Genomic DNA, 26,560 nt, shown 5'->3' on the forward strand with positions numbered 1-26,560 from the left:
GCAAAGTAATAGAGAACATCCATGTGATCAACAGCTACATCATCATTTGGATTAATCAACAACTGTGGGATACTCTTTCGAGTGTTTAGGGTGGAGTGCTGATGCATGAAAGCAAGATACCAGCAAAAATGAGCTACAAGGCTAACAGTGGTATCCCCAGAAGTAACATGTACTCTAGCAAAATGGAGATAAGAGTTCGAACATGCTGCAGAGGTATCCCAAGTCCCTGGAATAAAAGGCCACCAGTCCTATCACAGAATCATGTAGTGTCCACTGTTGTCGATGGAGTATGTCACTGTCATACCCTAGTGTATCCAACGCTGTTTGGGGAGGAAGGTTAATGTTATCGGATCGAGAGGGCAATGGAATAAAAGGAGAACATTGTAATGGAGGATAGGATAAATCATAAAAGGAAGGTAAATGAAGGGATAAAGAAGGTGGAAAAGACGGAGAATAAAACAAAAATGTATGAAGGGATTTTGTTGGAAAAACATACAGAATAAGAACGGTAGGTGGGGGTTCAAAAGGAGTAGGAGATAATGTAGGATCAGCAATGAAAGGACATGTAGTAAAAATAGGAATATGAGGAAATCGTGAAGGGGTAAAGGATAAAAGAGGAATGGTATCAGGACTAGATGAAAGAAGAGAAACATAAAGAGGGAAATGATAAGATATAAGGGAACAAGAAAGAAGATCTATAGGATCTAAGGGATAAATAGAACAACGAAAGTTAAGGTCTTGAAAAAAGGACTCTGTAAATAACGGTTGATCAGCAATAAAGCTCAATAATTGAGATTGTAGAGGTTGGATATCACATTTATGGAAAACATTTCTAAGTTGACGAGGTTCCAAAGCAACATCCTCCAAAGGTGGATGCCAAGCATGTCCCTTACACCAAGACGTATGCTCATGATAATGCTTCAAGCTATCTGCTAAAACAAGAGCTCAACTGAGTGCACATACATCACTGCCTATAAAATCACATCCCCCACAAAAACATTCAAGTCCTCCTTATCAGGAATTTGCAAATGGCCTGTAGGATACATGAAAGATAGTAACTAGACCTCATGGGAAATCAACTCATCCACAAATCTATCAAAAATAGCTCTCAAGAGACGTGCAGGCCAGAGACTTGACCATCCATCCTCTAGAGGTTCCAAATCCACATTGCTTAAGGATATATATAAAGCAAATCTCTGCTGGTTATATTTCACCCAAAAGGAAGGAGGAGGTGACACCAATTCAGTATAATGGACAAAATCATTCTGCATGCAATCCATACCCTGCTGAAAGCATTCAACCTTAGCTGAGAACCCATCACATAGTTTATCTTTTTGTTGCAATTGATCAAGCTCTCTTTTGGAAGACAAAGCAGAAGATACAAGAGCGGGAGGAGAAAATGAAAGAACAACCACTCTTTGGTTAAGTTCTTCAATTAGTTTCGTTTGGGACTCTACAGTTGCCTAAGAGTGCTGCAACTATGGCTCACTAGTAGCAAGTTTACTAGCCAAATTGACCATTTCCTCAAGGGCTGAATTGTTCTCAATCATCAGAGATGTATTCTCCTCCTCCAATTTAACAATTTTAGATTCCAACTTTTGAATAATTACCTTTTGTGAATACATTAAGGTTGTGGCAGTAGTCATTTGGTTATGGATATCACTGAGTGTAGCCCTTTTAGAAGACAGATCCTCCAGTGCCTTACTCAACTAAATAGTTAAGGAATCCATCTTGTCTAGCATGGAAGTGTAAACACTTGTGTACATTGTATGAAGGCAAGAGGTAAGGGAGGTTTCCAGATTAGCCTGGACATTTGAAACCATCTATGGAAGCATGGGTCCAGATAATATGGTTTGTAAGGATGAAGGAATCTGCAAATCTAACTAGCCTTCCTTTTGGGTTGAAAACAAATTAGGACAGGAGAGGAAAGAAGAAAGGGCACTACCAAACATAACATGAGTGGATGTGTGTACCAAAGAATCTAGCACAAGAGGATTGGAAGGAAACTTCATGCAAAGGCGCTTCTTGCGAGAAAACACAACATGGGACACTTCGTCTTCTAAATTAGGTTGCATAGGCCGAGGAGAAGGAACTGAAGATGTGGGATGCACTCGTAAAGTAGCAGGATCGAGCACTGAAACACCACCAGGAGGAGGTGCAAAAAAGAGGATTCTCTGTAATAAGGCACCATAGGAGACATTACTGTTTTGACCCTTCCGTACTCGTTGGAAATGTTGATCCATCTTGGATAATACGAAGCCTGCACAATTGAACTTAGCACCCTCTAGAATCTTCACAGAAGCTGTGAGCAGTTCTTTGGACAGATACTTGGATATAAACTTGCTTGACATAAACCAGTCCTAGAGGAACTGACATAACTGCTTCCATATGGGAGAAGAGATATGGGCAACAGATACCCCTAAACTATTAATGAGCTGGTTAAGGAGCAAAGGGGTAGAAGTTTCCTTCTTCATCAGCATAACAATCTCTTTAGCAATGGGTAACTGGTTACCGCTTGGCACAAATGAATCAAAAATGGGAAAGCACAATGCTTTACTGTAACGTGTCCACTAGAATCCTCTAGGAAACGTCTTGGCAGTCCATCGGAAAGCTGTCTAGAGAACTCCACCCGGCACTCCCATGGAATGTTACGGGTTTTGCAATCTAGGTCTCCCCGCGTCTGCCATGTAGCGGAAGTGTCCTGGCCGTTCCCACTTAGGATCGACCGGAATTAAGGTTTTTCCTGTTTGGTCATTAACTAGCAGCAACTAGCGTCAGACCCGAGCGAACTACTTTACGTAGAAACGCCAGGTCCGAAGCGGATTCACGCTGCACTTGGTTCAAGGAGAATGGGAAACGAGAGGGATGCAAGGCTCAACCTCTCTGCCATAAGGCATAGTCCCATTCCGTTCCCCTAAAACAGCGTGAATCAGGTAACAGGTAATTCTAAGTCATTGTTCTCGTTATTTGTTTTGGTGATGATGATCATCCCTCTGTTCGTCGAGGATTTTTGAGAAAAGTTCCCGGCTAACCGGGACCACCCATCCATAGGACAGACCCATGGTCCATCCTCCGCACTTTCCTCGGTTTGTTTTAGTTATGTAATTACCTACCACATTAATTTGACATATAACAAACAGCTTCTTTGATTAACCCTGTTAAGCACTGGTTCCTTCACGTAATCTTATCACAGGACATAGAGAAAAACAATGTCAAACAACTTCTTTATTATCATTTTATCCTTTTATCTTTGAAATACAAGGAGTTCCGCCCGTAGGCTTGTTCATAATCCGCCCGAAGGCTATCCAGTAATCCACCAGGGATCACTATTCCAAGCTTCTGCCCGTAGACTAGTATGCGGGCCTCGAGATCCAATCCCGAGTCACGTTAGCCTCTTGTGCAGGACCCGGAAGGCGAGGGATTTACGGCCAGAGCCCCCCCTGGCACCCAAGCGTCCTCCTGCTCCAAGTAGATCTCAACGGAAAGACCTCACGCGGCGGGTTCGGTCCACGTTCCCGGCGCGGTCAACAACCCCCTTGGTTAGGGTCAGGCAGGCAGTCGGGGGTAACTGAGCTGCCACTCCCTTCAGGCCTTCAACCTGAAGCATTTATATATCTTCATCCTTTAGTTCCTTGAACAAACAATGCAAACAGTGCTTTCTAAACTGTTACAAGCACAATCAATTCCAGTGGACGTTTAGTTGGCAAACTGTTAAGGAGTGACTCCTTCTCTCCGAATGCGTCCCGCATTCGATCCGGAATCAATTGCAACTTGGCAAGATTCCTATCGTCCTTGGGTTAGGGTCATACCCAACTTAACCAATACCTTAGGTTTTATTAATAGTAGATTCCGACGACCATGTCGCTTTAATTTATTGACTAATCAATTGCGCCGAACAATTACTTAACCTCCCTTAACTTGGCAAATTTTTCCCTATTGAGAGCGATGCAACAGGATGACTACCCATCCCTTTTCAAGTTAAACTTGCGCAAGAACCTGCCAACCTCATTCCAAGGAATGGCAAAAACTTTCTTACGATCAAACCACAAGGCTAGGCGACGTTGCAACTAGTTGCACAAGCGTCGCCTCCATTCCAAGAAATCATTTCACCTAATGAATGGCGTATTCTGGTCACGGAATTAACTTCAGACGAGAAGCAGGGGTTAGGGTGCCTTTTTACCCAACCCATCCCTAATTTCACTAAATCGGCAATGTTTAGTCCTAGGGTTCCAACTCAATTCGAGTTTCATCATTTTGAACGCTTGGTCCTTAAGGTAGGAATCCTAGATTATTGTTTACATGAGCATCCAATTAACTCAACATTTTGGGAATGTGGTTAGGACTATTGGGCTTGAAGGTTTCGACTTAGCGACAATTGGAAAACTAGGCCGAATCCTTAACGTGCTAATCCCTAGTTAGTGTTTGGGGTAGCTATCGTATTGACTGAACCATGCCCATACGAATCCTTTGCGGCTAGGTGATTTGGGTAATTCACTATGCTTGTCTCGCAACAAGGATGAATCCTTCCTAGAGATAATAAACTAGATCTAAAGAAGAAAAAATGGCTTCGACTACCACAATACATGTAAACATGCGACTCACTCTATCTTTTATTGGTAAGTAAAAATACATGATAAGTTGGATACCAACTTTCTTAGGACCTACTAGGCCTTACTTCAAACAATCATGTCTGCTACCTTGTTATCTTCACTTTAGAATCTCATGCTTGTTTAAATCTTGCAACCTTTCCTAACGGCAACACTTGATGAATGAATTTTTATGCACGATGAAAGTGCAACATGCAACCCTTTCATAACTACAACGTAGTTAAATGAGAATATTGTAGAGTTAGTGTCGGTATATTCTTTCTTGCAAGCGCATGCCACATGCCAATCCATAGATTCATTTTTTTGATACACCACCATTACTTTTCGGATAACCTTCTACGGTGTTAACAACTTTTCCCCATGAACCATTACAATAAAGATTTTTCCTAAATTGCGACATATGCTTATTCTTTCCATGACTAGTCAAAAATACACTTAATAACTTCAACCATAGAATGATAAGCGGTGGGTGTTCTAGGCTTGCTAAATTGAAGTGCATGATAAGGCAACATAATACTAAGGTCGTACGATGGATAGACAACTCACGTTCATCATTTTGAAAATGCTAATGACTCCATTTCATGTCATGAGATAATTCTAGTAATCGATCAAATAGACGAATTTTCCTCAATTGCCTTTTAATTTGGCTTGGTAAATTTGAGCATGCATAGGTGCTTTCTATTCCGTGAGAGTTATCATACCTAATGCATTACTTTTGCGTAGAATCAAAAATCATAAAAACCTGGGTCTGTGGGCTCGGGGAGATATCCACTTGAATGCTTGGAGATGAACCTCCCGCAGGCGCGCCTTGCAACTTCTTGGGAGCCATTGTAGTCATGGTTACAGACTCCGCAGATTCCCTCTATCCTTTACTCTTGCTTTTCGAGACGGCTAGGAGGTCGATACCTTCTCCTCGCGTAGGAATAGGAGTTTCCCGAACCCATTTCCTAAAACTGAGAGGCCCGCATAGGATCAAGGCCTATGGCCTTAAACCTTAGAAGCTTCTTTAAAGAAGCTTCTAAGAAGCTTCTAGGCAACAGCAGCCACGTCCGGGGGGGGGGGGGGGGGGGGGTCGTAGTCACGGCGAGGGTGGGCGGCGTTCCTGGTCGCGGCAGCAGACGGTGGCCATGGCAGCCCTTGGCGGCGTTTCGTCAGCGCGGCGGCTTCCCCTCAGCACGGCGACCTCCTCTCAGCACGGCGACCTCCTTCCTAGCCTCTTCCTAGGGGGTGTTTATATAGGCATGGGGGGGGAGAAGGCCTCCACCACGTGGCCCCCTTGCATGGGTTCCCCCCCCTCCCATGCAGGCCACGACTTTCATATCCCATCCCCCCCACACTCCCTCTTCTCCAGCCATGCATCGGTTGGGGGAAAGGGATAAAAATAAAAAAATTTGCTTTAACAATAACTATTTTGCCCCTCCCAAGAGGGTGTTTACGCGGGAATTTCGATTTTTGAACCTCGGCTTGCCTTTTGCCAATGCGAATGGTCTCGATTTCTCACGTGCAGGTTACACATTATACTGCCGGTAAATCCAATATGTGGGATAACCTTTGTACAAGGTTTACGCAGTGTGCGGGAAGTCAATATTCACGGGTGGGAATATTACATTTACTGATATTAGCTACAGATAAACAAAAGGTGCGGCTATAAACCAGACCAGGCTGGTTTTTGTAAGAAGCCAAGAAGGAGTAACAAAGTTTCTCATCCACAGATAGTAATGTAAGAGCAACAAATGATCTGAGGCCTACATGTCGGATGCAATCTGCCTCTAAAAGGAGGGAATAATCATGGACTATGAGGGAAACATGTTGTACCACAATCAGAGGGGTAGAAGTAGGTGCCATTCAGACTATAGCAAAAACCCACATACACAAAACTAGGAATAATGTAATATTTCCGCATGAAATATTAATGAATTTTGACCACTACACGCCCCGTGCAAGAGCAGCTTAAAATAATCTCCACGCGATTAGAAGAACCCTGGGCTAAATACTCCACCCTCATGCATTAATAAACTCCACCTGCATGGTGCATAAGAGGCCACCGCTTGAAGACCGTTAGGCCACACAAGAACACCCTTTACAGGAAAGGAAAAAGGATAATGGTTAAAAATTTGCAATTTTTTTATTAATAATCCCTCCCCCTCAGTCGATGTATGGCAGGGGAGAGGAGTGTGAGAAGTTTGTGTGAGGTGGAGAGCATGGGGGAGGGAGAAGGCATGCAAGTATGCCACGGGGGTGGCTATTCCCCCCCCTTAAAGACTATAAAACCACCCCCTCCCCAAGCTTGGGGAAGGGGGAGAGAAGAGAGAGAGTGGAGATTGTCGTGCTGCCCAGGCCGCCATCGCCGCCTTGCTGCGTGAAAAACGCCGCCTGTTGCCGCACTATTGCCGCCTGCCCCACCCATCTTCATCATCATCAGCATCATTATCGTCATTATCCTCATCATCATCTCCTCCATAAATTCCTTCTCTCTCCACGTCACGTTTCTGTCACAGAAGTTGAAAGCTTCTTTAGAAGCTTCTAAAACAAGGCTTCCATAAGCCTTGTTCATCTACCCCATCTCGGGTTTCTTCAAAACCCACAATTGTAAGGCCATGTCCTGCGCGAAGGAGAAGATATCGGGCAGAAAGGGATTCATTACGCGTAAAGAATTCAAGAGGAGTTGTTGAACTGGAATTTGACTCGTCAATGGCTCCCAAGAAAATGGCGAGAGGTGCTCATGCGGGAGCTTCTACTTGGAGTTCGCGTGTGGATAACACCCCGAACCCCAATGCCCAGGTTCTTAGAAGTTAAATTCTGCATAAAAGGAATGCATTAGGCACATTTAATTTTCATGGGGAAGTTATGAATGCAATTATTCATTCGTCTTACGAGATTTAGTTGCATGTTGCACTTTGCTTGCATTTCCAAGTCACAATCCTAAACGCATATTGCATAGGTTTAAAAAAAGATAAAATTGTTTAAATGCATCCTTGTCTTCCTCGCAAGAAAGAACAAGCGCATAATGCATTTAGGTAATGATTTCCTAGATGTGACTCGTAGGAAATAATTGTTGACGTCCATAAAAATGTTGTCCAAGTAGTTGCATTGCATGGAAGGGATTTATGTACCATGCATATTGCATGCGATGTTAATTGTATCCTAGGTTGGGCTAAGTGTGAAGGAAAAATTAAATTATTAATGGTCTCGTGGCATTCATGGAGTCTTTTATCGAAGCTTGTATCTAGAAAAGGATTTTTGCATTTAAAGTCGGGGCTAGGTGCTAAAGGACGCTCATGCACGAAGATCTCTTGTCAAATTATGAATGCATCTTTATCAAAGCTTTGATTTCGTTGCATCAACGTAGGTTTTATACAAGTTGGCCGTAAATTGTCAATCATTAAAGCTTGGTTCCATTGCATCATTATAGTTTTAGCACAAGGGAAAAGAAATGATCATTGAAATCTTTTAGCTGCATAGAAGGAAAAGTCTATAAATCGCATATTTGCATGGAATGTTATGTTTTGAAATTACTTACATCTCTTAGGAAAAGGATTTGCATCTCTTCTAAGGAAATATCACCTCTTGTCGCAAGACAATTGGATCAGATAGGTAATTCGTTGTAAGGGTGTAACTCAAATGATGACCTAGAATCTAGAGTACTAGAATCCCGATTTATGCTGTTTTAGGGGAACGGAATGGGACTATGCCTTATGGGCAGAGAGGTCGAGCTTTGCATCCCTCTCATTTCCCATTCTCCTTGAATCAAGTGCAGCATGAATTTGCTTCGACCCTGACATTTCTACGTAAAGTAGTTCATTTGGGGTTCGACGCTAGTTACTCTCTAGGAACTTGACCATTAGGGAAACCCTGATTCAGGTCGATCCTAAGTGGGAATGGTCGGAATGCTTCCGCTTCATGGCAGACTCAAGAAGACCTAGATCGCAAACCCCGTGACATTCCGTGGGAGTGCCGGTGGCACTTTCTGGATTCTCTTCTCGATGGGTTGCTAAGACGTGTCCTACAAGTGAACAGGTGGACACGTTACAAATAAAAAGAGAAAACCTACAAAACCCACAAACAAAACCACCACTGAGACCATAGATAAGAAATAGATTGAGAACCAGACTGACTGGACCAAACCACCCCAAGCAAACCACATCCTACAGAAAATTCGACAAGACCTACGCACACATGCGACTGAAAGCTTCATGCTATGCAACAAATAGGCACCCTGTATCCCCATAGACAAATATGCAAAAAGAATAAAACTCAACCACACCGTATCCCAGACATGGACTCAAAAAATCATGACTGAACCAAAGACTCTAATTGAAAAGATAACGAGCACCAATTAGACCAATGTCAGACTGATAATCCCAAATCCCACGTAACTTTCAATGTCCTACAGTGCGGTGAAGTGGATGGGTGAAACTAACGACTCATTTTGATTAGATGATCAATTAATCACGGTTCATTGTTAATTCAATATGTTAATGCATGGTGAGTCGAAAGCATAGCCCAGCCCCTCTCAAACTTGACACAACTTGACTGGACTGGGTCTCTACTGATGTAGTTCATTGTTATAACTACATGATGTATGGCACTTGAGTGCATGTATGAGTGACTTTGGGGGGGGGGGGGGGGGGGGGGGGGGGGGTTATTTTACGTCTGTAAAGTGTGTGTGCATGCACATGTGAATTAATTTCTAGAAAATTAGGTGGGTTATTGTGCCAAAGTGCTCGTGCAATGGCGGGGTTCCCTTTTTACAATTAATGTCCGATTCATTTTATTTACAATGTTATGATGCACATTCTATTAATTTGGTGTGTGTAACGGTCAGTTGATTTTTATTACAATGAAATGTGTGTTATGGTGCAACGTGAGAGAGGGAAAAAGAGAAAAAACCTGGCAATGGGTGGGTCTGTCTGCAAAGCCTGAGATGATGTTCTCGAAAAAGGAAAGGCACAATCCACAAATATTCCACACAATAGACAAAAGGTCGACTAAAACTAGTCGTCCTGTCGTCGTCCTGTCATACAGAAAAATGAAAAAACAACTAACACATTGACCAAAATAAACAATGAAACAAATGCGACGCATGACCAAAATAAAATAAAATGATGGATATGTTGGGATTTTGTTTTGGTTTGGTTTTATTGTGATGGTTTTGGTGTTTGTTTGTTTTTCCTTTTTTTTTCTTTTTAAAAAATTTTTAAAGGATAAAAATACAAAAAATAAAATGAAGAAAAATATGGTGGTTCATGTTGATGTGTATCAAAATAACAAACCAAATAAAGAAAATATATCGGAGCTGAAATATCAATGTGTGGAAAGTTTGTGGTTTTGTTTTGTTTTGTTTTTTGTTTTTATAGTGTGTTTTGGTTTTCATTTTTTAACATAATGGAAAAATGATATTTTAGCAATCAAACATGATCATCAAGTGTCAATAAGGTAATCGGATTTAATTCACATTTTTCAGCTTCTTGGTGAGATTTATAATGAATTTTGCATGAATTTTGGAAAAAATTTAGGGTTTTGTGTCTTCAAATAAAACGTTTGCCAATTAAGGAAGCATTTTCAATTAAGAAATTATTGGAAAAAGGGACCAAGAAGTTTGTAGACTTTTTGAAATTATATCAACATTTTTATTCATTGTTAATGAATTTTGTCCATTTGTGCATGTTTTTTAAAAAATTTGTGAATTTTCAAATTTTTTGTAATTTTTTTCTAATATTTCTAGTTTGGAAAATTTTTTGAATTGTTGGAAAAAATATTGGAGATTTTTTTGATTTGTTTAATTTTTTGGATTTTAATTGAATTTTAATGATTTTTTGAAATTTTTAATGTGTTTTTAGAGTTTTTCGAGATTTGAAGTACTCGTGACTGCTTAGGAACGGCTACTAATGACTGCATAGGAACGGTTGCAACATGTCATCACAAGAACAAGTTGGACACTTGTCCCCGCGCTTGAACGCACGCGAACAACACGAACACACGAGAAAATGCAGCAAGGCAGACGTTCCGAGATGACACAAGAACCATGGCTGTGGGGGGGTGTGGGCGGGTTGGCGACGGGGGAGGGTCGTAGGTTTGGGTTCTGTTGTTTTTGTGAAAACTGCGAGGGGGCGGGGGAATAGGGGCTATGAGGGAGGAGGGGGGAAGGGCTACGGGTTTCGATTTTGGTGGGGGAGGAGGGTGGGAAGGGGGGCTAATGGGGGGTTGGGATGGTTGTGTGGTGGGAGGTAGGGGGTGGTGGGGAGGCAGACGATGGGAGGGGTGGGGGGGTTGGAAGGACAGAAGAGAAGATGAAGAAGACGGAGGAGGGTGTTGGCAAGAGGAGGGTAGGACGGCAACGACAGTAGGCGGGCGGCAGCGACGGGTGGGCGATAGGCAGCGACGACACAGGTGGGTGGCAACTGGCAGGCAGAGGTGACTGGCAGGATGAGAAGGGGAGGAGAAGGAGGATGAAGAGCAGGTGGGCGACTGGCAGGCGGAATGAGAAGGGGAGGAGGAGGAGGATGAAGAGGAGGGGAGGGGAAGGAGGCAGGTGGGTAGGGTGGGGGGAGGAGGAGGAGGATGAAAAGGAAGAGAAGGGGAAGGAGGTGGGAGAAGAAGAGGGAAGGGGAGGAAAAGGGGGGGAGGAAGAAGGTGGGGGAAGGGAGGAAGGGGAGGAAGGAGAAGACGGGGAGAGAGAAAGAGAAGGAGAGAGAAGGAAGAAGAGGAAGAAGAAGGAGGAGGAGAAGACGGGAAGAGAGAAAGAGAAGGAGAGAGAAGGAAGAAGAGAAAGAGAGAGAGAGAGACAGGGAAAAAACCGTCGGGGAGGGGATTTAGTTTGGTTTTTTTTTGGATTAAAATTAATTTAAGGTTTTTTTTTTCGGTTTGTTATTGGTATTGTTTTTTTTTGTTTAGGGAGTGTTAAGTTGGGAAATGTGGTTGTGGGGTTTGGGTTTTTGGTTGTGTTGGATTTTTTTATTTTTATTTTTTTGGTGTTTATTTGTTGTGTGTGTTTTGTTTTTGTGTGTTTTTTTTTACTAGAAAGAAAGAAAAAGAAAAGAAAGAAAGAAAGAATGGAGGCTGCCCCCTGTCTCGCGCATGGGTGTGGGGGTAAAAAAATTTGCAGTGACTGGAAGCAACGGGGGCCGAGACGGGGACAGGGAAGGCACGGACGCCATGGGGGCATTGCGAGGCGGGTAAAAACAAAAACACGCGTGGGCACGCGCGAGGCAAAGCATGCGGGAACTCGATAAAACAAAGAAAAATTAATAACTCGCAAACCGTGAATCAGAACGCAATGCCATAAAAAGGAAAACTGGGCTAGAAGGTGAGGGGGAGACTGTGGAAAAGTGCAACGGGATGTCCAGGACCAAATCAGGGCATTCCCAAGGAAAAACAACAAAAAAAGTCTCCGAAAATACATACGGGGATGAATATCGGAAAATTTGCTTGCTAGAACGAAGGGTAAAAAGAAGGAAAAATATGCAAAATAACGTGCCCGACAAAGCTAGCACGTCAAAACATGGTTCCGACCGAGATAGGACGTGTGCACATGGAAAAACCCAAAAATCAACCCGATATGGGAGACAGAAATTAATAGAAAAAGATTTGGTTACCAGAATGAATGATAATAAAAAGAAAAAATGTCCGGGAGAAGGGGATGATAGGGCGGGCATATGAAAATGCATATCCAAGGGAATGATGAGGGATTCGCCTGCAAAAAAGGCAAAAATCGACCCCGAAAACGCATATGAGAATTAATATCGAAAAATCCATGAGCTGGAACAGGAAAGAAGAAAACATGTGCAGAAAGTTGTGCCTGACAAATCTATCTCATCAAAATAGAAGGCCGAGTAAAAGAAACCCCGATCGCATGAAAAAAAAACTCAAAAGTTGTATCCAAAACAGGATTCAAGAATAAATATGGAATGATCCGTGCACCAAAAGGGAGGGTGAAAAAATGAAAAAATGTTAGGACTTAGAGAATTGTCAGGGCTGTCACATCAAATTGCAGTTTGGATGGGGTGAGGAGGCCTTTCCATGGAAAAAACAATAAAATGGAGCTCAATAACACCAATAAAAATGAATAACAAAAAATTGAGAGGTCGAAACAGGGCAGAAGAAAAAGGAGAATTGGGCAGAAAGGATGGCTGGACAAGGCTATCTAGTCAAAAGTGAATTCGGAGGAAAATAGGGTAGGTTCACATGGAAAAATATCAAAAACATACACGAAAAAGACACGAAACCACCCAAAAACTAATTACGGACAGCCCGGTACATCAAAATAATAGGCAAGTAAAAGGAAAAATATCCAAGGGAAGGAAGAGGACAGGACTCGTATGTCAGATCACGTTTTTGAAGCGATAAGGGCACGTTTGCATGGAAATACACCCAATTGGGTAAGAAAAGCTTCAAAAATTAATAACGCAAAAACAGTAAATTGAAACAGGGGGATGTAAAAAGGAAAAATGGTCAAATCAAAAGGACAAACAGGGCTATAAGGTTGGATGTGGGTTTCGGTGAATGTAGGAGACGTTCCCATGGAAAAACATCACAACAAGGGATAAAGGGAAAAAGACAAGGAACGGCCCCAAGGGTGGGTTGAACATGGATGGCTGGGTGGGAAAAGGACCCCATCAGGGTAAAATTGGGTCATGGCATACATGCATAATAAAATGGAGGCATATGCAGGGAGTATGCATCATAGACGTGCAAGGACGTGTCCCCACACTTAAAACCTTAACAGACAGGGTTAGATGCATCAACACAACCTAGAACTCGTCAATCGACTGGACTCTGACGTCCCCACACTTAACACATAACATACACTTGCAATCATAAGGATAGGGTTAGAAAAATTTGGCCCGTTTCGCATATGGTCGAAGGAACCGTCACTGCTACAGAAGGGTTGGAGTCAACTACAGGAGGTACCATGGCTGGCTCTTGCGTTCAGCCAGCATGGCTTGCAAGGACCATGCCGCAGCACCTAGGGTGGTAGCTCGTTGAGAAAACCTATCAGGGTAGGTGTTTTTGTGACGAAGGATAGTCACTCAACTCATGGATACTCAGATGGGATGAGAGAATAGTCACTCGCCCCATAACTGACATCACTCGAGATAGTATTGATGGTAATCGATATCACACACCCGGTTTACAACTCGACAAGGGGAATGGTGTAGAGCGAGTATGCTAGGGTGCATAGTTGATGGTGCATCAGTGCATCCAACCCGTCTGGCATAGGCGCAAGCAGGAAGACTAGGAAGCCTTGTAGTGCCGTGTACAGAACAGAGTGATGTGTCCTGTGCTGATGGCACAGACCCATCCCGTGGGTGCATAGAAAAATGGGAACATATCTGACTCCAATTATCGTAACGTTTCTCAATCCTCCTCTGTCTCACGCTCTGTTGATAGATACAAGAGGGCAACCCGTTCTTGAATCCCATTGATGTAATCCTCACTGTCACTTGTGCAGAGGTTGTATGCCTTGTGCGTAGCTGATGGTGCAACTGTGCATCCCGCCCTGTGCGGGCATACAGTGCAAGAAGGAAGGCCAGAGAGCCTTATGGTATAGTGCACATGAATAGATCATGAGTTGTGCATTGAAAGGCCCAACCCGTTGCTTGCAACATTCCATTCACACATCTGACCTCTCATTTGATTTGAAGGGAAAGACTGGTCACTCACCCCACTCTTTGTCTTACACTCTTGTGATAGATACAGAGGGCAGGCCATACTCACGTCCCCATCTTGTTAGGATGAAATCTTGCGTCACTCAGGGGGTTGGTGATGTGAAGACGCTTTGTTTGTTGTTGTCATCAGGATGTTAAAGACAAGGCGTACCCAAGGAGGCAACCGACAAGTTTGGTACTTCAATGATTTGTATGAAAGGTTGTCTGGTAAGGAGGGCCAACAAACTGATATTGCAGAGACAACGCACCAAGGGAGGTGGCTTCAAATTGTTTGCAGAAAGGTTTTGCTGATGAATCAACTATCTTGAACTGCAGGGTGTTACCACCTTTTCCACAGTCAGCTTTCTGCCCAAGGGTGTTTCCACCTTTTCTTGGAACGAGGCTTGCTATGACAGGGAATTTCTTCCTTTTCCCCCATAACATTTTGTTTGTTTTGTTTTTTCTTTATTTTTTTTCTTTTTCTCCTTTCATTAATAAAGAGAATGGTAGAAATACCATGTGTCAGGACCAACCTCACCTCCGTTGCTAAATCAGACAAGAAGAGAACAAGGTAGGGTTGAGAGGTAACTATGAAGGGCTAGCAGAATGAGACCGCCTCATGAGAAAGATCATGGTCCATGGGTCAACCCAAATGGAACCATGGTCATTCCATCCCACACCCTGAGAACTTCGGCCCTTTGAGGTCTCTGTAGGGACATCAACAAGATTATCCGCTATTAGAGAAACTTCTTTATCTGCACTTTCATAACCTGCTTCATTTTCTTCCTCATCATTTTCGTCCTCTTCCTTTGGAGGCTCTATCTCTGCTTCTGTAGAGGCTTTGTAGGAGAAGAACAGATTTTTCGCCTTTGTGTTTGCTTCTATTTCTACTTCTGTCTCTGGCTCTGTCTCTGCTTCTGACTCTGTGATTACTGCCATGTAACAAGGAGAACAGTACATCCATGCTTCTATCTCACTGTTAGAGGTGATTTCAGAAGCCAATTCTAGTTGAGGCAGGAGGTATTCTCCCATGGACAAAGACTTTGGTTCCTTTGGTAGTTGGCTTACAGTGCCTACTATTAGGGACTGTGCCTCTGTTTTCTTGGAAAAGATCTATTTAACAACCTCTTCGTCTCCTGATGTACCATATGTTACTTCATTGGAGGAGTCTGTTATGACTTCGATGGATGTGGATCCATTTTCTTTTTGCGATCCACACAGTTTCAATACCACTTTATTGGGTCCTCTGCTTAGGGTTAGGGTTCCTTTGAACCACTCCGTTCTGGCTCCTGCTTCAAAAAGCCAAGGTCTTCCCAACAGCAAGAGTGTATGAGGTCCCATAGGAGTTTGATTTGACCACCAAATACGTCAGCCAGTAGTCTCTTCTTGCAAGGGTTATTTTTACGTATGGGAGGATGCCCAACGGTTTAGTTATGCTTTGATCTGCCAATTTGATAAGCCTTTATGTAGGTTGAATTCCTTGCAAACCTAGATCCTTCATTGTCACATCCATCATTATGTTTTACTCATAAGCCTCCATCAATCAATGCATCTAAAATAAAGCATCCTTCTATCCACACACTAATCTCTGGGGTTCCAGGATCTAGGAAGGCATTAGCCATATCTACTTCATTTTACAGGCTTTGGGGTCTTATTGATCTTAGTCGATGTTGAAGGAGCAATCCTTAATCCACGTCTTTGAGTGAAGATGCTTTTGAATTTTTTTCGACAACTGGGAGATAATATCAGTAACTGTCAGAATGTTAGGTTTGGCTTAAAGGTGTCTAAGTCTTTGACCAAGTCATACTCTTTGATCGGATCTACAGGCTTCTCCAACTTGCTAGGGAATGGATCTACACCCATTTTTATCTTTCCTTTTTCTTCTAGCAATGGCAGCATCGGCACTTCCTTTGTTTCTAAAGGTGCTTCTGTATCGTCTATCTCTTGGACCTCTAGTCTTGTTTCTAGGACTGTCTCTGTGACTCTCTGTGGCACTGCAGTGCTTCGTTGCACTGTTCTGTCTCCTATACTACTCTGTCCCTCTGTTGGCAGGTTGAACTTCACAGTCTTGGCGGAGGAGTTGTTCTCTTTTTGGACAACTAGTTCCTTCTTCTTGGCACGGGTGATAGCGGCAACTTTCAACTCTACCAAATTGGAGGCAGGTTCTTGTGCCTTCTGTTGGCTATCAGTCGCATTGGCCTTTATAGGGACTGGACTTGGATAGTTCTTTGTAGTATGGAATTCTCCTTTGCATCAGCTGCATAAGGGCTTATAGTCCATAGATCTTTTAGGGTTTGGACAATTTGGGGAGATATGACCCTTTTCTCCACATCTGTAACATTCCACCTCTGATCCCTGACCACCACTAGACTGTCGTCCTCTGTAACTTTGAGAGGGAAACCTCCTTAGACCAAAATTAGGACCGAACTCCCTAGGCTTTGGTCCAATATCGTGTGTTGTCATTTTGAATTCTAGCAAGTTGAATCTTGAGTTTTCATTCTTCTATCTTGGTTCATGCATCTCTTTCAAAGAGCAAATATCCTCTGTATGGATCTTCCTAAAACAATAGGAACAGAAGGCTCTAGGAATTGTTGGTTTTTGGGTACACTCAGTAGCTAATGTCCCGCTTGATGGCACTTTCCGCACCATGTGTTAGAACACATCATATCTCTCCCAGCTCCCACAGAAGTGGATATATTGGTAGTATTCGCCTTCAGTGTCTGTAGCTGCTCTGTAATCACATCCATAAGCTCTTTCTTAATACTTGCGACTGAGTTGGATAAGTAGTCCTACAGATTTTCACCTCCTGAAGTACTTGTAGTAGGATTTTGGGAAGCTTCTGTAATTACTGCATATATTGGTTGAGTTAATCTAGAGGGTCCTTTGTTCAGATTCAGATTCAGAGCTTCTGTTGATACTTGGGATTCAAAGCTCCTATTGAGAGTTGGTAGGGTTCCACTGTTGTTGAGTCATCATTGGTGGAGGAATTGTTTGAGGCCAGTGTTGTTGTGGTTGAACCATCATTTGAGGCAATGTCTTTTGCGGCAACCACTGTGGATCAGGTGCACTTTACTGCAGCACTGTTTGCATCTAGGGATAGGGGTAGGTCCCTGGGACTGCATTTGATGGGTATACCATTCCTAGCATGGAGGTAAGACTCCTCTTCCTGGAATCATTGATAGCCTTGCTTCAACTTCGTCATACAATATCGCACCTTCCACTGTAGCTTGCAGATTGACTGGTCTTCTCAATTCCACGAACTTACAAACTTTTGGTTGAAGGCCTTTGAGAAACACTCCTTTTGGGATACCTTCATCCAAATGATGGTTATTCCATCTCTTCAAGATGGATTCCATTCGCGAGACATAAGCTTCTACTCTTTCTCCAGAGGACTAACCGAGGTTTATGAACTCCTCTCGCATCCACTCTTCAAAACCTTCACACTTGAATTTAGTGAGGAAGGCCAACTTCAGGTCATCCCATGTGCCAAAAGTTCATGTTGCTTGTCTCTCATACCATTGAAACGCCATGCCCTTGAAAGTGGCAGGGAGTATCCCTAACCAATGCTCAGGGGTTCTGGCATTGTTAGCCACACATGCTACCATAAATTCTGCTACATGAAGATCAGGGTCTTCATTGTACTCTCCCTTAAAAATTGGCAATGGGACTACATTTGCTGGCCTATCATCAATATTTCTAGGATGAATCTGACTAGGAAGGGGACCTTGAGTCACCATGGGGACTTCTGTAAAGAGTGCTTTTAGGGTGCCAAAAGAGGCTTCTGCTACAAGCTCGTTCTCAGCCTTGATTCTTACATTTTGTAATATTTCCACTCAAAATATTAAGTCGACTATAAAACCCGCACATCTTGTGCAAAAGTATTATAAAATAGTCCCCCCATCAAATAATGTCAGTGACCAAGTGTTCCCTCCATGCACCATGTTAAATTCCGGCTCCGCATTGTGCAAACTAAGGCCAAGCTTGAAGACTGCAAAGCCACGTGAGAACACCCTTCTAGAAAAAGGGAAAATTGGATAATGGGTAAGATTAAGGAATTTTTTTTAATAATTATCCCTCCCCTCAGCCGATGCATGGTAGGGGGAGAGGGAGTGGGAGAAGAATGCATAGAGGTGGAGTGCATGGGGAGAAGGGAGAAGGCATGAAAGCTCCACGTGTGTGGAGTTCCCCCCCCCCCCCCCCCAATGGCTATATAACCTCCCCCTTAGGAATTGGGGGGAGGCAAGAACGAGGAGAGAGAGGGAAGGACTGCTGCCGCCAACCGTGAAGAACGTCGCCACCACATGCCGCCTACTGCCTCCGTTGCAGCCGCGCTGCTGGCGCCCACGATCATTCTCATCATCGTTCGCCCTCGCAGTCGGCAATTTCCTCTTTCCATTCATTACCCCTCCCCTCCACGTCACAATCTGTGACAGAAGATTAAGAAGCTTCTTTAGAATCTTCTAAAGGCAAGCTTCTATAAGCCTAGTGCATACGGCTTATCCCCGGGTTTTAAAACCCAAGCCTCCAAAGGCCCTGATTCCATGCAGGAGAGGAAGATCGCGGCTTGTGAATCTTTAGGTCGCGCGAGTAACCCAAGGAAAGCTGCTGCTGCAAAAAAAAAAAAAAAAAAACACTACGTAAACGGCCCCAAAACAAAAGATGCAAGGTGAACACGCGGGAGGTTCTTCCTTGAGCATACACGTGGACATCCCCACAAGCCCTCAAGCCCAGGTTCTATGAGTTGAATTCCACGTAAAAGAAATGCATTAAGCATCATAAATTTCATGGGGAAAAAGCATTTACGCATGTTTCTAATTCATGTAGCCTAGTTAAAATGCATTTGGAAAATTGTCTACTCGAACGATTTACTAGAGTTAGTGCATGACGTGGAATTGGGTTGCTTTCATTTCCAAGCTGAAATTCCTAAGCGCATATTGCTTAGGGTTAAAAGATGAAATCGTTTAAATGCATCTTTGATTGGCCGCGGAAAAGAACCAGCGTATATTGCATTTAGGCAATAACTTCCTTGTTGTGATTCGCATGAGAAAGTCATTAACGTCTGTTAGATGTTGTCCAAAGGACTGCATAGCATGACAATGAAACCATAGGCTTGCATGTTGCATGTGAAGATGCTTGTAGAATGGATTAAAGGTTTCATGTCACATATTCGTGATGCATGAACTTCATTTAACAAAGTTGTATCTAGAAAAGGTTGAATGTTACATATTCGTCATGCATAAACTTTGTTCATCGAAGTTGCATCTAGAAAAGGTTGCATGTCATATCAAAGTCTAAAATTCAATTGCATTAAACAAAAGGTTGTAGGCATAGTTCCTTGATGTAAATCCTTGTAGGTTCTATGCAAGTTATCCTCCAAATCGTCATTCGTCATGACTTTAGCAAGAAAAGAAAAGGGTTATTGCAAACCTTATAGTACATAGAGGTAACGAATCACATATTTATGCGTAATGTGATGTCTTCCAACTATTTACACCTTTAGAACAAGTTTAGAATCTCTAAGAAGAGATCGTTTCTTGTTGCAAGAGAAGTAGACCGATTTGGTTAGATAAGTTATAAGGGTATAACCCTCAAGGGATTCATATAAGCATAACTAGTTAGTAGAACAAACACCTCAAGTGCTAGCTAGGGTTTAGCACGTTAGAAATTCTACCTAGTATCGCACTTGGTCACCAAGTCGAGACCCTCAAACCCAAAAGTCCTACCCATAATTCACGGAATGTTTGGTTAATTGGACGCCCATATAATAACGATCTAGGGCTTTACCCTAAGGATCGAATGACCCAATACTAGACTTTCGATTGAGTCTAGAAACCCTAGGGCCAAACGTTATTGTCCTAGCAAGGCTAGGGTTGGGTTAGGTAAGAAGACACCCCAAACCCTACACCTTGACTAAACAAATTCCTTGACCAAGAAACACCATTTGATGGGCGAAATGATCCCATGAGTTAGGTGCGACACTTGTGCAACAAGTTGCAACGTCGCATGGCTTGTGTTTTAATCACAAGATGGATTTGCCACTCCTTGGAACAAGGTTGGCAGGTTCCACAGTGCAAGTCTAACTTGCAAAAGGATGAGTAGTCATCCTGCTACATCACCCTTCTTGGGTTGATTGACAAGTCAGGGGAGGTTATGTTTTGCCTGGCAAGCAAAGGATCAATCAAGTTAGAGCAACATGGTCGCCAGGATTTACTGTCTTAAGGAACCTAAGGTGTTGGTTACTTTAGGTTGACAGGGTATAAACCCTAACTCAAGGATAAAAGGGTAAACAAACAAACCCTTGGGGATCTTGCCAAGTCGCAATTGATCTTGGAATGAATGTTGGATGCATTCGGAGAAAAGGATTCACACCTTAGCAGTTGGCCAAGTAAAAAGACCACTGGATTGATTGTGTTTGTACAATTTAGGAGCACTATTTGTATTGCTTTGCTCAAAGAATCTAAGGCTGGAAAATAATTAATTGCTTCAGGTTGAAGGATGGAGGGAGAGGCAGCATCAGTTACCCCTGACTGTCTGCCTGACCCTAACCAAGGGGGTTGTTAGCCGCGCCAGGAACGTGGACCGAACCCATCGCGAGAGGTCTATCCGTTGGGCGCTACTTGAGGACGCTTGGGTGCCAGAGGGGGCTCTCGTCGTAAATCCCTTGCCTTCCGAGCCTTGCACAAGAGGCCAACATGACTCGGGATTGGATCTCGAGGCCCGCATACTAGTCTACAGGCAGAATCTTGGATTAGTAATCCCTCAGGATTGCTGGATTGCCTATGGGCGGATTATGGATAAGCCTATGGGCTGGATTATTATGATGTATTCCAAAGATAAATAAGATAAATTGTTAAAAAGGAACTTGTTTGACATTGTCTTTCTATGTCAGTGCTAAGATTATGTGAAGGAACCAGTGACTAATTGGATAATTACGGAAGCTGTTTTATGCATGTCCAACTAAATGTGGTAGGTAATTAGACAACTAAAGCAACCCTGAGGAAAGTGTGTTGGATGTGGCCATGAGTCCGTCCTACGGATGGGTGGTCTTGATTGACGGGGAACTTTTCTCAAACGAAATTGATAGCAGGGATCTTTTCTCGAAGGAAATGATCAATAAGGAACGTTGACTTAGATTCTAGGATACTAGAGTCCGGATTTATGCTATTTTAGGGGAACGGAATGGGACTATGCCCTATGGGCAGAGAGGTTGAGCGTTACATCTCTCTCATTTCCCATTCTCCTTGAACCAAGTGCAGCATGAATCTGCTTCGACCTTGACGTTTCTGCGTAAAGTAGTTTGCTTGAGGTTTGACGCTAGTTAATCTCTAGGAACTTGACCATTAGGGAAACCCTGATTCAGGTCAATTTTAAGTGGGGAATGGTTGGAATGCTTCCGCTACGTGGCAGACTCAGGAAGACCTAGATCGCAAACCTCGTAACATTCTATGGGAGTGCCAGACGGTGCTTTCTAGACTCTCTTCCTGATGGGCTTCTAAGATGTGTCCTGTAAGAGAACAAGTGGACACATTACAGTTGGTATCAGAGCAAATCAACGAAGGATCTGTCTTTATAAGAAAACTTAATAAGGTGAAGTAAAGCAAATGTTGCTGTTAAGAACATTTTCTTACCTACTTGTCAATGTTGACTTGCAGAGTTGTGAAGCATGGAATAGATTCTTGCATTCCAGGTCATGTTTATGACCGTGATGCGTGCCTCAGATTATTGATGGAGGATCAATATGATGAATATCCTAGACCGCATCTATAATCCATCACCCTTGTACATGGAACGGAGATGGATGGGTGTTTCATGGATCTATTACATAGCTGCCCACCGACTTGCATACCTTCGAACCAACTTGAAGAGAATCAAGTGGATGGAGGACCTAAAGATCATGAAGCTGTTCGTCTTTGTTGAGGCTCACGTAAACGCAACCCTACATGTCGGAGGTCAAAGGGTCAAGCAGAATGCGTATGTGTACAAGGAAGTGACTCGAATAATCCCTGCCAATAGAATCAAGGTGTTGGGACATTACGAGAAGAGCGGGTACCAAAGGAAAGGATACCCTTATCTTCCAATGACCTATCGATTCCTAAAAATCCGTGACCCCAATCCATACTATTACTCAGTTCCCGTAGCTGAATGTAACACAATCTTATTCTCCTTGAATTAGAGTATCAACTTGTTCCATTTTCCCAAGAATAATTGTACTCAAAAGGGCTATGCCCATATGAATGAAATAAGACTTCTTTTTATCAATGATTGTCTTGACTGTGAATATTGATAAAGACGTAAAGTGATTTGGTCACTTGGCTAAAAGCTGAAGTGGACATGTAATGTAATGTGGAATTCCTACTGGGAGGAATGTTGACTTCGATCAGATTCAGGGTCATGAACCTAGGAATCCATGAGTGTTTTCTCGGAATGGATTGGCTTAAAACTAATGATGCCCACATTCATTATGGAAAGGGCCAAGTTTCCTTTCGAAACTCTGAAGGGGAATTGGTCACAACACAAGGAGAGGTTGGAAAGCCAAAAATTCAATTGGTCGGATAATAAAGGGAGTTAGAAAGGGACTACCTGTATACTTGATTAAGCTAAATAAGCTAGATCAGAATCAGGAGTCTAGTGAAGAACCTTCATGGCTAAAGGAGTACGCAGATATATTTCCTGAAGAGCTGACAGAACTTCCGCCTCAAAGGGAAGTTGATCATGAAATCAAGCTAGTACCACGAGCTGCGCCAATTGCAAAGAGACCATATAGAATGTCTATCCCGAAAGCAATTGAGTTGAAGGAGCAACTCAAGCAACTGTTAGATCAGGGCTATATCCGTCCAAGTAGTTCACCATGCGGAGCTCCGGTGCTGTTCCAGAAAAAGAAAGATGGAAAGCTTTGGCTGTGTATTGATTACAGAGGGTTGAACCAATCAACCATTAAGAACAAATATCCTATTCCAAGAATAGATGAACTTCTTGACCGTCTTCAAGGTGTGAACATCTTCTCCAAGATTCATCTCAGGTCTCGATACTATTAGATAAGGATCAAGGAAGAAGATATTCCAAAGATGGCATTTAGCACAAGATATGGACACTTTGAGTTCCTAGTCATGTCATTCGGGCTAACAAATGCACCTGCCACCTTCAACAGGCTAATGCAAGATATATTTAGGCCATATCTTGATGACTTTGTACTCGTCTTCTTTGATGATGCCTTAGTCTACTCCAAACATGAAGAAGATCATGAACCTCAGCTTTGCATTGTCCTTGAGACAATGAGGGCACACAACCTTTATGCTAAAAAGAAGAAGTGTGCATTTCTCAAGTGACAAATTGAGTATCTGGGATTCATTATATCAGAAGAAGGAATCTCAGTAGATCCGGCCAAGGTCAGAGACATCCTAGAATGGCCAATACCAACAACTGTCAAAGAAATACGTATTTTTCTTGGATTGACAGGATGGTAGAGGGTCTTTATCAAAAACTATGCTTTGATTGCAGCACCTCTGATGACGGATCTACTAAAGAAGCAAACATCAATTGTATGGTCAACTACTGAGCAATCTAGCTTTGATAAAATAAAGCAAAGCTTGGTATCAACACTGTAGGAAGGTCGTCCTGTAGCATACTCTTCAAGGAAACTGAAGAGCCATGAGAAGAATTATGCTATCCACGATCTGGAGTTGTTAGTTGTCATCCATGCTCTCAAGCTTTGGAGAAACTACCTGCTGGGTAACAAGTTTACCTTGGTGATAGATCATAAAAGTCTCAAGTGGATCTTTACCCAAAATGAGCTCAACATGAGGCAACATCGATGGATTGAAGTGCTGGAGGAATATAACTTTGAAATCAAATACTGGCCTGGAAAGGAGAATGTAGTTGCTGATGCACTTAGTCGCAAGGCATTTCTAAATTCTCTAATCTTGCAAGATCCATCAACAGCTAGATCTCCAGCCACAAAAGTATCCATGCCAAACAACCCAATTCTTGAGCTAGCTAGAGAAGAGGCATGCCATGATCCAACCTATCAGAAGATTCTAAGGGAGATCCCTATTAAGGATCAAGACCCGAAGCTACAGGCTAAGTATCAAGAATTCTCTATCAATAACGGACTTGTCTACTATAGAACGAGATTATGTATACCGACAAGCCAGTCACTCAAGCAAAATATACTTTGAGAAGCTCATGACTCCTCATTCTCACGACATCTTGGCTATGCCAAGACCCTCAATGTAGTCAGAAAGAGCTACTATTGGGAGAGGCTTAAAGGTGACATTCTCAAATATGTCATTGAATGTTTGTCTTGTCAACATATTAAGGCCGAACATGTCGAAATGCCAGGAAATTTCCAACCACTTGACATTCCCCAAATGAAATGGGAATTCATCAGTATGGACTTTGGTGTTGGCCTGCCCCAAGTTCAGGGAGGATACAACTCCATTATGGTTGTGGCGGATATGCTCACCAAGGTTGCGCCCCTTATTCCTGTTAAGGAAAACTATAAAGCCTCAGACATTGCAAGGTTATTTATCAAGGAGATATTCAAACTGCATGGGTTGCCCAAAAGAATCGTTAGTGATCGTGACTCTCTCTTCACATCACACTTCTGGAGAGCTATCTTCGAAGCCATTAGGACTCAACTCTGTTTCAGTACAGCTTACCATCCTCAAACCAATGGTTAAACGGAGTGAGTCAACCAAGTCATCGAGGATATGCTAAGGGCACACTGCTGTCGTGGACCCAAAAAGTGGATTCAATACTTGCCATTGGTTGAGTTTTCCTACAATGCTTCCTACCAACAAAGCATTCAGATGACCCCTTTTCAAGCATCGTACGGGCACGACTGTCGAAGCCCTTTAAACTTCTCGGATCCAATCCTAAGAGTTGCAGCTTCAAAGCAAATGCTGGAAGATATGGATGACCAAATAAAGTTAATAAGATAGGACATCCAAGCCGCCAAGGATAGACAAAAGGCATACGCAGATATGAAACTTCAAGATAGATTCTTCGCTGAAGGAGACATGGCCTTCATTTGCGTACACCCAAAGAAGAGTTCTCTATCCTTAGGTGAATGCAAGAAGCTAAGTCCAAGGTATTGTGGACCCTACAAGATTCTCAAGTGCTTAGGGCATAATGCTCATAGATTTCAACTCCTTGAGAACCTAAAGGTTCATAATCTATTTCATATCAGCCTCTTGAAGAAGTATGTACCTAACCCTAGCCATGTACTTGATGATCAACAAGTTGTAATGCATAGCCAAGGAGTCCTTGAGCTACGGCTTGACAGGATCTTAGATGTTAGGGGGAGACAATTGAAATCCAGAACCTTGAGAGAATGTCTCATGCACTGGAAAGAGCATCCCGAAGAGGATACCACTTGGATGGATGAAAGTACTCTCAACCATCAATACCCCCAGTTCTTCTCGAGATGAGGACATCTCGATTCCTCTAAGGGGGAGAGAATGTAATATTTCCACTCAAAATATTAAGTCAAATATAAAACCCGCACATCTTGTGCAAAATTAGTATAAAATAATCCCCCCATCGAATAAGTTTAGTGGCCAAGTGTTCCCTTCGCGCACCATGTTAAATTCCGATTCCACATTGTGCAAACTAAGGCCAAGCTTGAAGATCGCAAAGCCGTGTGAGAATGCCCTTCCAGAAAAAGGGAAAATTGGATAATGGGTAAGATTAAGGCATTTTTTAAAATAATTATCCCTCCCCTCAGCCAATGCATGGCAGGGGGAGAGGAAGTGGGAGAAGAATGCATATAGGTGGAGTGCATGGGGAGAAGGGAGAAGGCATGAAAGCTCCATGTGTGTGGAGTTCCCCCCCTCCCTCAATGGCTATATAACCTCCCCTTAGGCATTGGGGGGAGGCACCAATGAGGAGAGAGAGGGAAGGACTGCTGTCCCCTGACGTGAAGAACGCCGCCACCACACGCCGCTTACTGCCACCGTTGCAGCCGCGCTGCTGCCGCCCATGATCATCCTCATCATCATCCGCCCTGGCAGTCGTCAATTTCCTCTTTCCATTCATTATCCCTCCCCTCCACATCACGATCTGTGATAAAAGATTAAGAAGCTTCTTTAGAATCTTCTAAAGGCAAGCTTCTATAAGCCTAGTGCATACGGCTTATCCCCAGGTTTTAAAAACCCAAGCCTCCAAAGGCCCTGATTCCACGCAGGAGAGGAAGATCGCGGTCTGTGAATCTTCAGGTCGCGCGAGTTACCCAAGGAAAGCTGCTGCTGCTACTACTGCTGCAAAAAAGAACGCTGTGTAAATGGCCCCAAAACAAAATATGCAAGG

Source organism: Lygodium microphyllum, chromosome 8 (genome assembly GCF_053477565.2).
Source record: "Lygodium microphyllum isolate KBCC chromosome 8, Lygodium_microphyllum_v1.1.10, whole genome shotgun sequence".
NCBI classification, from domain to species: Eukaryota; Viridiplantae; Streptophyta; class Polypodiopsida; order Schizaeales; family Lygodiaceae; genus Lygodium; species Lygodium microphyllum.